The following is a 17,085-nucleotide window of genomic DNA, read 5'->3' as shown; positions in this document are numbered from 1 at the left end:
GAAGTTCCTTGGTAGAATTTTGAGGGTCCCTTATGTAAACGATCATATTATCAACAAGTAGTGAGAGTTTGACTTCTTCTTTTCTGATTTGTATCCCCTTGCTCTCCTTTTGTTTTCTTACTGCTCTTGCTAGACCCTCAAGTACTATATTGAATAATTATGAAGAGAGTAAATAACCTTGTCTTGTTCCTGAGTTCAGTGGGATCACTTTGAGTTTTTTCTATTTAGGTTGATGTTGGCTCTTGACTTGCTGTATATTGCCTTTAGTATGTTTAGGTGTGTGTGTTCCTTGTATCCCTACTCTCTCCAAGACCTTTATCATGAAAGGATGTTGTATTTTGTTGAAGGCTTTTTAGCATCTAAATGATAGGATCATGTGGGGATTTTTTTCCAGTTTGTTTATATAGTGGATTTCATTGACAGATTTTTGTATGTTGAACTACCCCTAGGCATCTCTGGAATGAAGCCTACTTGGTCATGGTGGATGAGGTTTCTGATGTGTTCTTTGATTCAATTTACCAGTATTAATTATATTGAGTATTTTTGCATCAATATTCATGAGTGAGATTGGTCTGTAATTTTCTTTCTTAGTAATGTCTTTGTGTGGTTTGGGTATCAAGATAATTGTAGCCTCATAGAAAGAGTTTGGCAATGTTCCTTCTGTTTCTGTTGTGTGGAGTAATTTGAGGAGTATTGGTATTAGTACTTCTTTGAAAATCTTGTAGAATTCTGAGCTAAAACCATCTAGTCTTGGGCTTTTTTTTTGGTTAGGAGACTTTTGATGACTGTTTCTATTTCTTTAGCAGTTACAGGTCCATTTAATATGCTTATCTGGTCTTGATTTAGTTTTGGTAAGTGATAGTTATCCAGAAAGTTGTCCATTTCCTTTAAGTTTTCCAATTTTGTGGAGTACAGGTTTTCAAAGTATGACTTGAGTAAGATAACAGGTCCCCACTTTGTCAGACTTACCTGTCTTTGTGGCATGTGAAATGCATGCCTGGTATCTGTCCTATTGCTAAAGAATTGCTAATTGTATCTTTGTGGGTCTATAAACTGGAAACCTTGTGGGATCGGTGGGAAAACTCTTTTTGAACTATAGATATGGATCGAAAGAACATATTTTGTGAGTAGACTTTTTTCCTTTTAGTTCCTCTTGCTTATTGTAGTGTCTTTTTTTTTTTTGAACCCCCAGAGAAAACTTTAGAGGCAGGACCTTTAAAATTCCCAATATGGAGTAATAACTGAAAGTCCTACATCTTTCAGGCAATAGGAAGGAGATTGACACACTGAATGGTATCTTGAGTATAAGAAACCTCAGATCCCACCCACAAGGTGACACATTTTCTCCAACAGGGTATACCCACTCCAACAAAGCCACACCTCCTAATAGAGCCACTCCCTGTGAATTATGAGGGCCAATTACATTCAAACTACCACAACCTTTCATAAGCAGAGTTACTGTAAGGAGAGACTTTCAAAAGCAGACATGGGATCACCATGAACTAAACTTGGGCCCTTTGGAAGAAGCCTTCTCTAAATCCTTCATTACAGAATTTTTTAAAAGGTACTTGTGTTCTCAGTAGTCCTCATTTCCTACTGCACATACTGGCTTTGTGGGAGCCTAGGTAGTTTGGATGCTCACCTTACTAGACCTGGATGGAGGTGGGTGGTCCTTGGACTTCCCACAGGGCAGGGAACCCTGATTGCTCTTCGGGCTGACGAGGGAGGGGGACTTGATTGGGGGAGGGGGAGAGAAATGGGAGACTGTGGCGGGGAGGAGGCAGAAATCTTTAATAAATAAATAAATTAAAAAAAAAGTACTTGTGTTGTGATTTGAATGTAAAAGACTGGTGATAGGCTTGTGGGTTTGAACGCTTGGTCCCCAACTGGTGACCCTGTGGAAGGGGTGGAGTCCTGCTGGAGGAAGCGGATCACTGTGGGTGAGCCTTGAGATTTCCTAGCCTGGCTCCATTTCCTTTGCACACTGCTTCCTGGTTGTTGATGCAGTGTGGCCAGCAGCCTCCTGCTCGCTCAGCTGCCATGCCTTCTCCTATCTCCTCGAACTGTAAGCCAGCCCAGACCTTTCTTACATTGCTTCTTGTCAGGCTCTTTGTCCCAGCAGTGAGACGTGTAACTGCTACCACCTACCACTTCCATAGCACCATCGGTGTACTTTAACCATTGTCCCTTCTGGCTCATGCAGCTCCCAGTGTTCACTTAAGATAGCTCAAACTCCTTCATGACTGCTGTGATAGTATTGTTGGTTATCAGATTTACTGTATAGAAAAGTTTCTAAGTTTAGTAAAGCATACCTCTAGTTGTCTGTGAAGGCATTTCCAGACATGATTGGTTAAGAGGAGATGATCTATTCGGAGTGGGAGTGGTACCATCTCATAGGCTGGGAGCCCATAGAGGCAGACAATGGGGTTAGAAGGGGAGAACTGACTCAAGGCAGTTCTACTTAAATGTAGCCAGCCATTGTTTATGCAACGGAAAGCTCACAGTTTGATTTTTGCCCTTTCTTGAAAGTATCAGAACCTGACAAAATGGAGCCAGAATTTCCATATTTTGTTTAGCTGGAGCTGAAGAGGGGGGCCTGTTTGCACAACTGAGCTGTGACCTAGAGTAGCCCGGGCAATTCTGTGTTGCTTTGCTCAGTGGCATTAACCCCCGGCTTTTGAAAGACTGTGAATGGCCACCCTCTGACACAGGTGCCCGCTGTTTTCTAGATGTTATCTCCAGAGTCAGTGTCTACGTTGTCAGACATGTAAGCCTTCCGTCCATGTGCTGCACGTCTCCAGGATAGCAGTGGATGTAGCTCAAGACAAAAATCATAAACTTACTTAAGACTTTGCGACATTTTTGGGTAAAAGTGCTCTTGGTGTAGCTCAGTTGCCCAGTTTTCCAGCACAAACTTTGCCGACGACATTGCCGTTTTCGGTGTGATCAGGTTGCATACATCTGGTAGGCCTTGCACCTGAGGCTTTTTATGTTTTGGATGCCAAATATGGTGGAAGAGGTTTTTCTATGAGGTTTCGTTCTAAATGAAATGGAGAGATTTCTACAGTGAAAAGAGCCCTACATTTCCACCATGTAGCCTTTGTGATTAGTGTTTTGCATTTTGGGGGCTGGAGGTGTAGCTTAGTGAGAAAACCCATGCTGAGCATGCACACAACCCCAAGTTCAACCTCTAGAACCCCAAAATAAGTCAGCAAATAAGTAAATAAATACCATCAATATGACCCTGATTTAAAAAGCATTAAATTCCTTTGAAGTGTCCTGGCCACATTTCTGCCTGGATTGGCACAAACACCGTCTTAACCTCTTGGCCACCATAATCATGGCTGAAGGAAGCTGAGGTGCGCTGAGTGGATTTCTATGGCGGCTATCAGCGCTTCCAAATGTCACAGGCAATTGCCTTACTCAGCAGTGTGTGGCTTTAATCTGCACATTAGTCCTGTCTGCAAACCAGTGTCTGGTAGGAAAACTACAGCACCCAAACCCCCAATGTATCGTGACACCGAGAGCTTTGGCAGCCTTTCTCCATGGAAGAGGGAGACATAAGGACACAGGTAGTATTTTCTACAATCTCTGCTCTTCTGAAGCCATTGATCCTACGTGACAGCAGGAGCATTTTAACTACTCTCAGGAGCCTGTGTGGCATAGGAGCTGGGCCTGGGCCTGGAGCTGGTAAGCAGTGCTGTACAGGGTACCCAGAGGCGACTGTGCCTGCTTTGTCTTCAGGCTCCCTCTCCGTTGCTGTTTGACTTCCCTGGGTCCTCAGTTCCATTCGGATTTCTCTCTCTTCCTCTCTCTCCCCCACTCTCCTGTCTCTCACACACGCACACACAAACATGTATCACACAAGAAGACCTATACAAGCACATAGCATACCTGTGCAGGCATACTGTGGTGGTTTGAATAAGAAAGGCCCCCATAGGCTTATATATGAGTGCTTAGTCATCAGGGAGTGGTTACAAGGTGTGACCTTGGTGGAGGAAGTGTGTCACTGGGAGTGGACTTGGAGGTTGCAAAAGCCCAAACCAGGCCCAGTGTGTCTCTCTCCCACTGCCTGTGGATCCAGATGTAGAACTCTCAGCTACTTCTTTATCACCATGTCTACTTGCATGCTGCATGCTCCCTGCCATGATAATAATGGACTAAGTCTCTGAAACTGTAAGCAAGCCCCAGTTAAATGCTTTCTTTGATAAAAGTTGCTGATGTCTCTTCACAGCAACACAGTAATGACTAGGAGACATATGTAGATTCACACTATACAGTGTACATACATAAGCATACATAACTCAGCACACATAACCTCTGAATGCACACAAACTACATGTGTGAATGTAGGGGATAGTCACATGCAACCATGTATGAGTATATTCATGTACAAATGTACCACAGAAACATGTGGCTCTTCCTGTTTCAGTTGTAGATGAAGAAACACCCCTTTCATCATGTTTGTTCTGTATTCAGATAATCCACCCAGCACACTCACTAGAAGTAACTTGGTATAGATGTGCTGCCTTCCAGGATGGCACTAAGCATTGAAACGAAGCCTCAGGATGGCACAGAGCTTTGTGGTTAAGCCTATGAACACAAGTGACAAAGAAAGGAGCTGGGAAAGAGGTCCTGGGAGTACCCAGGATGCCCAGTTAGGGTTTACAGAGTCACAAGATAGAGGAGAAAAGAAGAGAAGAGGGATTAGCTTAACTGATGGAAGCTGTGGCTAAAGAATACTGAAATAAGTGACCTCAGAAGGCCTCGCCTTGAGAAGCAGGGGATGGCGAGGCCTGCCATGAGAACATCAGATGCTTCGAAGCATTGAACTGTATTCACTCTGTACAGTATTACTCATGGTTCGGTTGAGGAGTTTTAGGAAAAATAAAAGATGGATAGAATTTGAATTGGCTCCATAGATGGTTGGTTTGGTTTCCTGAATCATAAATTGAGCTGATTGTCTATTAAAAAAGATATACCCTACACTTTTAAATAATGTATTTGTCTTTATTTATGATAAATAGGAGAGAGTGTACCTTGTGTGGCATGCATTGACTAAATGTGGACCCTGACGTCTTTTTTGAGTGGTTATTTTTAATCATTGTTATAGAAAATTCCTGATGAAAGCAACTTAAAGAAGAAAGGGGTTATTCTACCTCACAGTCTGGGGGTGTGGTAGTGAGGGCAGCTGTCACAGCGGCCCCAGGAGGGGAGGCTGGTGACTCATCGCACCTGCACTCAGGAAGAAGAGAGAGATGAATGGTGCATTCAGCTCATTTTCTCCTTTTGAACCTTTCTGCATGTAGTCTGGAGCCCCGGCATGCTGCCACCAGCACTTAAGTAAGGCTCTCTGAGAACTCTCAACAGCCTGGGGTTTTAAGTGCAACCTAGGCCTCACTTTCACAGCCTCATGCAATGGTCTCTTTAGGCCTGATTGCAGGACACGAACCTTGCCCCAGCAGCTTTCTGGAACCTTGGTGCAGCCTCCATGAACCCGGAACATTTGGACTTTGTATGCCTGAAAAAGTAGCGGCATGCAGATGACCTGGTGAAGTTCTGATGCCAGTTTTACCACAGCTGTAAGGACTTGGTGTGTGTTGGTGGCTGAGCTCAGGGCCGTCATTCCAGAGGTGGTTGTTTTTAACTTCATAACCCTTTTTTTGATATTCTGAGGTAAGAGTCTTTTCATTCAGATGAAATAGAATTTTCATAAGCTGGAGTCTTCACTGGGTGGAGTCTTGTCCCAATAGAAGCTTTGTTTCTCTTAGATAGCATTAATCACGTCAATTAATCAAATAATCACGTCTCCATGTTTGCTTCATCCTAAAACTCACACTCCTTTTCTTTCCTTGCCGAACATGTTTCATGTCTTTCTGTCCTCCCACACCACAGAGCTAAGCGGCACCCATGCTGCAGCCTGAATGCCATGCCCTCTTGAAGTTTCCTCTACCAAACAAAGAGTCCATTATTTTTTAATTCAGCCTCACTTTAGTTCTTGGGACACATGCGGAAGACAGCCAGACTTTTGCCAGATTGTAGAAGGAATGGTCTCTAGTCCAACTCCCAGTAGAGTCTTTGTTCTCTGCTAAAATATCCTGAGCCAGGATCCCACTGTGCACATGTCTCTTGGCACTCTGGTCTCCTACAGCACTATTATAACGGGCCATTACACTTTCCGTGTACAACAGCATTTCCCTCTTCCTCCTGCAAGCTAGTGCAAAACCCCCTTCCTGTGAAATGGTTTATCACAGCAACATCCTTACTCCCTGGTCTGTATTAGTTACTCTTCTTGTTGCTGTGGCAAACGACGTGACAAAAGGTACACCCCATCATGGCAGGGAAGGCACGACGAGGAATGTCACAAGCTAATCTCGTTGTGATGGCTAGTCACACTGTGCCCCCAGTCTGGAAACAGAGGAGGAGTGTGTGCTTGGCTTGTTTTATCATTTCCCTTCTTTTTATTTAGCTCAGGACTCCTCAGTTAAACCTCCCTGGAAATACCTTGTAGACACGCCCATCCCAAGGTTCCTCTCTTAGGTAATGCAGTCCAGTTGACGATGAAGAGCAACCATTGCGCCTTCCTGCCCGAACAGCTTGTAAAACAAAAGCCGTGGCGGTGTCTTCATAGTTGCGGTTGTGTTTGCTGCAGCAGCGGATATTCTAAAGACTGGAACGACATGGAGAAGATTAGCATGGCTCCTCTGCAAGGGTGACATAGACAATCGTGAAGCGCCCCATATTTTTCTGTGAGGCACCTGGCAGTGGGACCAGGATCTATGCCTGGTGGATGAGCTAGCTTACTGGAGCCCTTATGGTAGGGTGCCATGCTTCTTAGCCTTAATGCCGGGGAGAGGGTCTTGGTCCTGCCCAAACTTAACGTGCCGGACTTTGTTGACTTCCAATGGTAGCCTTTACCCATTGGGAGGAGTTGATGGGGGTGAGCTGGGAAGGAGGTGGGAGATGCGCGGGAGGAGTGGGGAGAACTGTGGATGGAATGTAAAATTAAAAAGAAAGAATAGTTGCATTTGCATTCTTGACTTAACGTAGGGACTCACTGGATGGTGGGAGCTGTCTGTCTGAAAACATCAGCAACTTCTAGGGACAGCAATGTGCTGTGCAGCTGTGGAAGGGATTGCAAGATAGAGCTAGGACTTTACCAGGCATCGCTTCTGCAGCCACTGATTGTTTACTGAGTTCTTGAATATGTCAATCAGATCCCCCGGTTGCAGGTTCATTAAGCCTGTAGATTTAAATGCAAAAAGAGTTGACTGAATTCTGATAATCTCCTGGATCGGGCAGCCCCAGTCTTAGTAAACACGGCAGAGCAGGGGTCGCCATCCCCAAGAATGGCAGGCAGCACACCCTGCTGCAGAAACTCAAGCATTTTACAACGCCGTCCATGCCAGAGAGAATTGCTCACTCTTCTGCTAAGATCCCAAGGTTCTTTCACTGGGAGAGGGAAGGGGTGAGAGGGAACGGTGTGGATGAAAATGATGGAAATGTATCACATACATGTATGAAACAAAGATTTTTTAAAAATTTTTTTTAATTATGTATACAATAGTCTGTCTGTGTGTCTGCCTGCAGGCCAGAAGAGGGCATTAGATCTCATTTCAGATGGTTGTGAGCCACCATGTGGTTGCTGGGAATTGAACTCAGGACCTTTGGAAGAGCAGGCAATGCTCTTAATCACTGAGCCATCTCTCCAGCCCCAAAGATTTTTTTATAGAATAAGAAGAAATTGAAACAAAAGGGAAATGCGCCAGTAGGCCGGCATTGTTCTTCGCTATCCCTTTAAATAGTGGTTAAATTTAGTGATTTCTGATGTTCTTTTCTGACTCCTTAAACAAAGATCCCCTTCCACAAAGAACCCCTGAGGTCCCAACTAAGAGCAGCACTGGGCTGGTGAGATGGTGTGGTACGTACAGACGCTTGTCATCAAGTCTGATGACCCAAATTTGGTCAACCGGACCCATATGGTAGGTGGAGAGAACTGCTCCTGAAAGGTGGCCTCTGAGTACCATGCCAGTAGGCGTTCTGCCATGTGTGAGCCCACACACAGAACGCTAGATAAATAATGTAAGTGAGTGAACAATATAAAGCACAAAAATGGAAATAATGATGGTTAGTAGAACACACCCACCATCTAGGGCATGGTCTCAAGACCTTCATCTGTTTATATAAAAAGTGTGAGTTTTCTAATTTTTAAAGGGGTTCAGCAGCTGGACAGCCCAAAGAAACACCTATTCCAGGCTGTGCCATGGTGACCCACAGAGGAAGTGTTCTCTCTTCCAAGAACTTCCGATCCTGTGAGAAAGAGAAGCATGTTTTCTATCCCAAGAAACTTCTGAAATTATAGTTCGTTGAGGCCACACCATATCTGTATCGATGGTCGGCATTTTGTGCATGTGTTTCACGTCCGTGCACAGAGATATAGAACCTCATGGTTTCTTCATTGGAAAGCTGAAACGGTCCCCATGAGCAATTGAAAGTTCATGTTATTTAGAAGGGTCACTGTTGGCTCTGGTAATGGATGAATCACAAGGCTCCTACCACCCGAATCTAATTTCTCCGAACTCGGAATACACAGCTTTATGCTGATGGGGAATGGTGTGAGGGGACTCCATTTGCTACTTGGAAAGTAGAGTGTCATGTTGAGCAAACTGCACATCTCTGATAGTCATGGTGAGCCCGATACTAGTTAGTATTACAGAATGAGTCAGAGTAAGTGGATTTGCTGTATTTCCTAAATCATGTGAATAATTAATATAAAATATTGCCATCGGTAGAGTGGCAAGTGGCTTCATTCTTATATCACAGCAATTTCTACTATCTGGAAAAGAAGAGACAAAGTGAGAAAGAACAGAACCTTAGGTTTTTCAGAAGTCTTCCCGGCATTCAAGGTCAACCTCCGTAAAATGTCGGTCAAACTCAGCCAAACATGATCACAGAAGACACACTATTTTGGATTATTTGCTTTCTTCCTACTTGTTTGGGAAATGGGAAATTGCTCTGTTTTGTGAATATGCATACATGCCAGGTGTACAGAGGAATCTCGGCTTTGGTCCATAGTTGAAGACTACGGTGAAAGTGGGAATCAGATTACACTTTGTTCTCACAACCTTTTTAAAAAGTGCTCTCTCTCTCTCTCTCTCTCTCTCTCTCTGCGTGTGTGTGTGTGTGTGTCTGAGTGTGCGTATTTCATGTGCACACGTGTGTGAGGCCAAATGTCAGCGCTGTGTGTCACTCCTCAGGTGCCATCCACCTTACTTTTGAGACAAGGTCTCTCACCAGCCAAGAGCTTGACAAGTAGGCTACACTGGCTGGCCAGCGAGCCCAGGGATCTGTCTGCCTCTCCAGCACTAGGATTCTAAGTGTGTTCCATTACACTTGGCTTTTTTTCCAACACAATATTTTTATTGATTATTTGGGAATTTCACATCATGCACCCTGATTACATTCCCTCCCTTCCCCCTAAGTCTACCCCCATCCTTCCCACTAAAAATAAGAAGAAAAACACAAATAAAACCCAATTCATGTTGATATTTGGCCTTTTTGTTTGTTTTACTTATTTATTTTATGTATATGAGTGCTCTATCTGGACGTATGATTTTATGCCAGAAGAGGGCATCAGATCCCACTATAGCTGGGAATTGAACTCAGGACCTCTGGAAGAGCAGTCAGTGCTCTTAACCACTCAGCTATCTCTCCAGCAGAGACATTTGTTTTTTTAAAATGTGGCTTCTGGACACTGCCTTGGGGTTCCTATACTTACATAGAAAGCACTTTACTAATTGAACTGCCTCCCCATCCTCTAACAATGTTTCTAATGTTTTTTTTTTTTTTTTTTTTTTTTTTTTTTTTGGTTTTTCGAGGCAGGGTTTCTCTGTGGCTTTGGAGCCTGTCCTGGAACTAGCTCTTGTAGACCAGGCTGGTCTCGAACTCACAGAGATCTGCCTGCCTCTGCCTCCCGAGTGCTGGGATTAAAGGCGTGCGCCACCATCGCCCGGCTGTTTCTAATGTTTTATGGCTCAAGTTACTGGGTTTCTTCGGAGGGTTTTTTCTTCTAATAACAGGCAAGAAAGCAGGCGCTGGGTATGTAAGGAGGGAAGCCCTCAATGGATTTGTTTGGGCCACTTTGTAAGATTTGGAATTGTCTACCACTTTTGGAGATTGTCTGGCAAAACCCTCAATGAAGATCGTGAAAGACAGAGAACTCCCATGATCTCTTCTGGACTCTGGCTAACACCAGTTGGCGTGAAAGCCTACGATTCTGGTTGTTTGGACTGGAGAGTTGGCTCCGCAATTAAGAACACTTGGTGCTCTTCTGGAGCACCCAGGTTTGGCTCCTAACACTCACACGATGACTCACAACCACCCATAACTCCAGTTTCAGAGAACCCAACACCCTTTTCTGACTTCTGAGAGCACTGGGCCGGTCTATGGTGCATACACATACATGCAGCCACTTATACACATAAAATAATAAGAAAAGATTTTTTAAAAGGTGCCTACAAATGCGCGCGCGCACACACACACAAACACACACACACACACACACAACTCTGAGGTCGGGTTCACCCTTGAGACCACCTCTGTGTGCAAATCTCTGCTGTGAGGCTCTGAATTCATGGGTTTGGGTCTCCAGATGCTGCCTGGGCAACGGAAGTTATGACATAGAGCATTTTCCTGAGACCCCACTAGGGGGCAGGCACGCTGTCAAGACTGCCAGAGAATCGCCGCTTTCTTAGGAGGAGACTAAAATATGTTAGTGTATAATTTATGTGCCTGTAGGCACTGTAAGGTAATATAATTGGCTTGTCAGAGCAGCAGTGTTGTTTGCTTTGAAATATGCCTATCAACACCCTCTCTTAAAACTGTTGGGAATGTGCTGTGACTTTTGATGCACTGATTTAGAGAAACCCCTCAGGCTTACCTGGGCCTCATTCATTAACTTTTTTCACATTGTGTTTTAGAAGCATGGAACAAATTCATCAAAACAGTGGCGTGGTTTTTGTTTCTGAGCCCTGACAGGCACTCCTGCTATTGCATCCGATGACTTTCCTTAATAAATAGAAGATTATTTTTAGGATGTGACGTGTAACCAATATCTATTCTAAGGAGGGTAGTGGAGAGAAGATGTTCTCTCTGTAGCTGGCTTGGGGAAGTTTAACAAAGCATGTGTGTGCTAGCTTATGCGTGTGTGCATGTGCACTCTCTGACTGCAAGGGGAAAAGCGCCATTTCCTGAGGATCCATATGGGATGCCTTCTGGAGAAAAAAAATTCCCCTTCTGTTATCTGTCAATACACACATCTAAGTGAGCAACTCCTAAGCCATATGCGGAGACCCAGAGAGAGTGTCATCTTGTTGATTTCCCCCTCTTCTTTCTTTTCTTTTAAGGGTGAGTAGCGTGGACACATCCCACAGGGAACCTTGTAAGCAGAGCTGCATTTTCACAAGGCTGCTACCGTGAGTGTACTTTAATGGAAGATAGACAAGAAGGACCAGGAGCCTCCGTGTGCAAACCCTCCATCTCTGGGTCATCTGTGTTTACAGCACACTAACTAGCAAACACTGGAAATGGGCTTTTAAGTTTTTAAGGTCTCCAGTTGGGTTAGATGATACATTTCTGCAATCCAAGGCCTATGGGGGTGGAGGAAGGAGGATTGCAAGTTCCAGGGAAGTCTGGGATACACTGAGACTGTCAAATAGTCCTCCTTCTGAAAGAGAGTCTTGGTTTTAAGACCTCGCTAAAGCTAGACCCTGAGAAGGGAGTGTGCGTGTCACAGCAGGCTCTTAGGATTGCATGGTCTGTGTCTGTGGGAGTTTAGGAGTGAAATGGCATGGAGGTGATGGAGACAGATATTTATTTAAATCTAAGCTTAGCTGGTAGGCCAGAAAGGAGTGTGCAGGGGAACTAAAGGCTTCGGGATCTCTGAGGGCTAACATCACTGTCAACTCCACTAGGTTTAGAATCTGCTAGGAGGCACACCTCTGGGTGTGTCTGCGAAGGTATTTCCAGAAAGATTTGACTGAGGAGGGGAAGCCCGTGCTGAATGTGGGCAGCACTATCCCATGGGCTGGGGTCCTGACTACAGATGGACTGCCACCAGCTGCATCCAGCTGCATCCAGCTGCATCCAGCTGCATCGTGCTTCCGACTTAGTATCTTGTTGTCTGGGCTGTACCTCAGACTGCATGGCAAAATGAACCCTTTCCTCCTTAAGCTGCTTTGGTAGAGCAGTGGGAAAGGGAGCTAACAGGAGTTTGCAAGCAGTGGAGGGATCACACCTATGCGAAGGTGGGAAGAGGAGCCACACTGCTCTCTTCTCCTGAGATAAAAGCAACGGGCTGCACAGGGGACCAGTTAGAAACCCAAGGAGAGAAACTTTGAGTTCATTGTTCTTTCTTGGTTCCCGGTGGCCAAGGTTATCTGTTCCCTGTCCTCTTGCTTTCCCTCAATATTAAAACTCATCTTTTACCATTAAAGAAACGTGTCCAGTGTTAGATAGGATTTTTTATTATTTTATTTTTTAATTCTGTGTATGTGTGTAAATGTGTGTGAGTGTGTACAGGTGGGCTCAGGGACCCTTGAAAGCCAGAGGAATGTACTGCATGCCCTGGAGCTGCATTTGCAGCAGGTAAACATCCACTCCCTTAGAGATAGGATCTCTTACTGGCCTGGAGCTCATCAATGAAGCTAGACTGGCTGGTCATTGAGACGGGGTACCCTCCTCTTTCTGCTTCCCCAGATCTGGGATTACCAGTTTGTACCAGCACTCCTGGCATTAATGGTTACAATGGTTCTCTTGTTCTGGATTATTCTAGAAAACTCAGGGTCTTATAAAGCACCAGTGACTTTTTTTTTTTTAAATCTGTATGACTAGGTTCAGTAATCTAGCCCTCAAGGGTGCAGTTTACCTGGTGTGTTCTAGCGATAGGCTGTGAAAGTCCCCTTTCCTGTGTCGCACATGAAGAAGCATTTACCTACCATAGGGACCAGGGTACTGCAGATCAGGACAGAAGGTGCTCTTCCTCAGAGCTTCAGTCTTTGGTAAAAACATATAAAAACCTACCTGCTCTTTCTCGGTAGCAGAATGCTGTGCTACCCAAAGGCAGCCTTGTTCATCCATCTCTACCTCCCAGTAACAAGCCCAGGACCTCGGGTTTCGGAGGTGCTTAATTCTGGTCTGTGAAACCCTCAAGCTACTTCAAGTACTCATTTGTTTTTGCTTCCTGAGATTGCATGAGAAATTCCACTCCTGTTGGTGGCGTGTAGAAATGAGCTTCTGGGGCCATCTGGTGATTAATTTCAACCTTCAGTGTGTCCTGGCTCTGCCGTCCACATCTCCTGTTCTGGCTTCCTCCCCACACCTTCAGGAGCCCCTGGGGCCATTGCTTGCCAGGCCTGGGAGAGAATTTCGGAAACCTGCCTGACACTTTGCTTTATTTTGAAAAATGACTCAGTGTGAAGTCAGCTGTGGAGTGGTGCGTGGTGATTTTGTATGTCACACCAGAGGGACAGGGAGCAATTCTGTGGGTGGTGCAGGGGACATGGAGCTATGGTCCCTGGTGGAGGGCAGGAAGACCAAGCAGTCTTGTTACCCTGGGGTCACGATGGAGACAATCTGTCTCCAGCAGCTCTGAGTAAAACATCCTTATGAATTCTCCATTATTTTTCCCTTGTTCAGGGCATGCCATGCAGAATTTGGAAGTATTGCCAGAGTCATCCTGGCTGTGCTGCAGCGGTCACCACACCAAGATGAAGTCGCTTAGAAGAGCATGCCCAGATGCAATTTAGGCTGTAGCACACCAAAAGAAGTTCCTGAGGTCAGCTCACCTGACTTTGTTAATGCATGTTGACCCTTATTTTGTGGCTGAGTATAGAACTGAGCACTTTACCCATCCATCTCTGTGTTAATTGATTTGTTTGATTGACAAGGAGTCAAAGTACAGGCTGATTAATTTCCCAAGTGTCCTACTTGTTTTTTGTCATCATGACACAAACTGAGACATAGTCTGGGAATAGGGAATCTCTCTCTCTCTCTCTCTCTTCGGTTTTTTTGAGACAGGGTTTCTCTGTAGCTTTGGAGCCTGTCCTGGAACTCGCTCTTGTAGACCAGGCTGGCCTCGAGCTCACAGAGATCTGCCTGCCTCTGCCTCCCCAGTGCTGGGATTAAAGGCATGTGCCACTACCGCCCAGCTAAGAGGAAATTTTTTTTTGTTTTGTTTTTGTTTTTTGAGACAGGGTTTCTCTGTGGCTTTGGAGCCTGTCCTGGAACTAGCTCTGTAGACCAGGCTGGTCTCGAACTCACAGAGATCCGCCTGCCTCTGCCACCTGAGTGCCGGGATTAAAGGCATGCACCACCATCGCCCGGCAAGAGGAAATCTTAAATGAGAAAATAGCCCCATCAGATTGGTCTGGTAAGCCTGTGGGCATTTTTCTGGGTTAATAGCTTATGTGGGAGGCCCAGCCCATTCTGGGTGGCGCTACTTTAGGGCAGTATAAAAGAAAGCAAACTGAGCAATCCACAGGGAGTAATCCAATAAGCAGCATTCCTCCATGACGTCTGCTTTAGTTCCTGCCTCCAGCTTTCTGCCTGAGTTCCTGCCCTAGCTTCCTTTCATGGTGGACCAGAAACTGTAAGCTGAAATGAACCCTTTCCTCTCCAACTTGGTTTTGGTTGTGGTGTATATCACAGCAACAAGAAGTAAACTCATACACTAAGGCTCAAATTTTGTGGGGAGGAGTCTGCACGTGCATGCATTTCAGAACTGATGTTATAAGGAGAACATTCATCCCAAGAATTATTTCTAATATGTGGTAGATACTACCAGAAATGAGAATTATTATTACATATATATGTTTTAAGTAAAAAATTAATTGACTCCAAAGTATTATGCAGCATGAATTCTCATAGGTCTTAACAATAAAAGCCCAGAATCAGATATAGGGAAAAATGCTGAGATATCAAAGAGATGAAGGAACAAACACACAGCTACCTTACTTATTCAACTTCCCAGCTGAAAAGAGATTGAGTTCCTGTCTCCTCCTGTTTTATCATGTCCTTTCTCTGTCCAGTTGTTGTTGGGGGCTGCTTGTTCATTTCCCAGCCACACAGACTCCCAAAAATAATCACACAAAAACTATATTATTTAAATCACTGCTTGACCAATCACTTAAGTGTATTGCTATCTAGCTTTTATATCTTTGGTTAACCAATTTCTATTATTTTATGTTTTACCATGAGGGGCGTGTCCTACCAGCAAGGTTCCAGCTGGCAGCTGGCGTCTTTTCCCTCTGGTGGCTTCATGGCATCTCTCTGACTTTGCCTACTCTCTCTGTATATATCTCTTCCAACATGGCTATATTCTGTTAAGCCATCGGCCAAAAGCAGCTTCTTTATTCATTAACCAATGAAAGCAACACATGTACAGAAGGCCTTCCCACACCATTCAGCCATATCACTTCCTGTTTGTCTGTGCAGACCTCTAGACCTCTATGGTTAGCTAGTGACAAATTTGTACAAAGAATATATCATCACAGTGTTAGATATTCTGTGTGTCAGCTTTGAAAAGTATGTTTTATATTTTCCTTTCCTGTTTTATATTTTAATAACATCACATGAAAAAGAACAAACATCTCTCCATTGACCAGTGTAGGATGTTGGAAGTTGTAGAGTCTAGTGGGACTGGGGTGACACTATGATAAACTTGGGTGTCCACAGCATGATGCCTGAGTAGGGGAACCCTGACAGACGGGATTTTCCAGAAGATTCAAAAGAAAGTGCTCAGACTATATGACCTGAGCTCTACTGATACACAGGTCTAAACCTACCATCGTTTCTTAGAGGTTTGAGTGTGAAATGTCCCCATAGGTTTGTGAGTTTGAGCAATTGGTCCCCAGCTGCTAGTGCTGTTTCACGGAGGTTGTAGAACCTTTAGGATGTGGAGCCATTTTGGAGGAAGTGGGGTTTTATAGCCAGAGACCAAGGTAAATTGTAATTCAGTTCTGAACCTGCACGGTTTCAACGTCTCCACGACTGCTGAAGTTCTAGTCAGCTAAGGCGTGTGGAAGGTTTCCGAGAACTCTCACTCACAGTGACAGCTCACTATGCCAAGACTGGGTTTTGATTGCCTTCGCTTTATGTAGCCGTTTTGGGGCTGCCCTTCTCAGTGCTTCCTTGCCATAATGAATGAAGCCTATTATTTTGTTTGCTAATTAAAAATAAAAGCCGCTGCTGTCCGCTTCTTACTATTCATCCTCTCCTGCTATCAGTTCCGTGCCTCTGACTCCACACTTCTCCCCGTACCTTTATCTCCTCATTTTCTCAGATGCCACCTGTCATTCACCGCTCCAATCTGCTCTTGCTCGGAGTGCTCCAATGCTTCTCTTTCATTCTCATTTGCTACACATCCCACATTATCATTGACTATTATGATTTTTCATATGACTTCTATGCTCTATTCACTATTTATTTATGCTTTCAAGTTCTACTTAATCAAAAGATCTGTCAACTTCTTGATGCTGATATCAAGAAGTACCTGCTTTAGCTTCATTTTTGTTGCTGTGATAAAATATTCTGCAGAAAGCAATATGAGGGAGGAAAATGTTTATTTGGCTTTCAATTTCAGGTCCAACAATAAGAGCCGTCATGGCAGGAACTTGAAGATAGGTCTGTTTGCTATTTTACACAGCATTGCTTCTGACCAAGGAACTCACTCCACAGTTAAAAAAGTGTGGCAGGAATCATGGAGGATGTATTCTTGCCAGCAAGCAGGCAGGCTAGCAAATTCTCTGATTTCTTTCTTTTCTTTTAAAAATTAAAAAATATTGTATGTATATGAGTGTTTGCTTTCATATATGTCTGTGCATCTTGTCTGTGTCTGAAGCCTGTAGAGGCACAGAGGGCATCATATCCTATGCGTTTTGGTTATAGGTGGTTATGAGCTGCCATATAGGTGCTGGGAAATTGAGCTCAGTTTCTCTAGGAGAGCAGCTAGCACTTTTATCTGATGAGCCATTTCTTCGGTCCCATTTTTAAACACTTTAGAACTACCTGCTTAGGGAATGGTGCTCC

The 17,085-nt window shown here is 44.4% G+C and overlaps 1 non-coding gene across 1 annotated transcript; it reads left to right on the top strand.

Moving 5' to 3' along the window:
* The first annotated feature begins 6,643 nt into the window (after window positions 1-6,643).
* On the top strand, window positions 6,644-6,747 carry LOC130886301 (U6 spliceosomal RNA). The gene has a single exon (XR_009058274.1). It is a non-coding gene; the product is annotated as a U6 spliceosomal RNA (small nuclear RNA).
* The last annotated feature ends 10,338 nt before the right edge of the window (window positions 6,748-17,085 follow it).

Source organism: Chionomys nivalis, chromosome 13 (genome assembly GCF_950005125.1).
Source record: "Chionomys nivalis chromosome 13, mChiNiv1.1, whole genome shotgun sequence".
NCBI classification, from domain to species: Eukaryota; Metazoa; Chordata; class Mammalia; order Rodentia; family Cricetidae; genus Chionomys; species Chionomys nivalis.
Note: the sequence above shows the minus strand (reverse complement) of the source record. Positions and strands in the feature narration are given on the sequence as shown.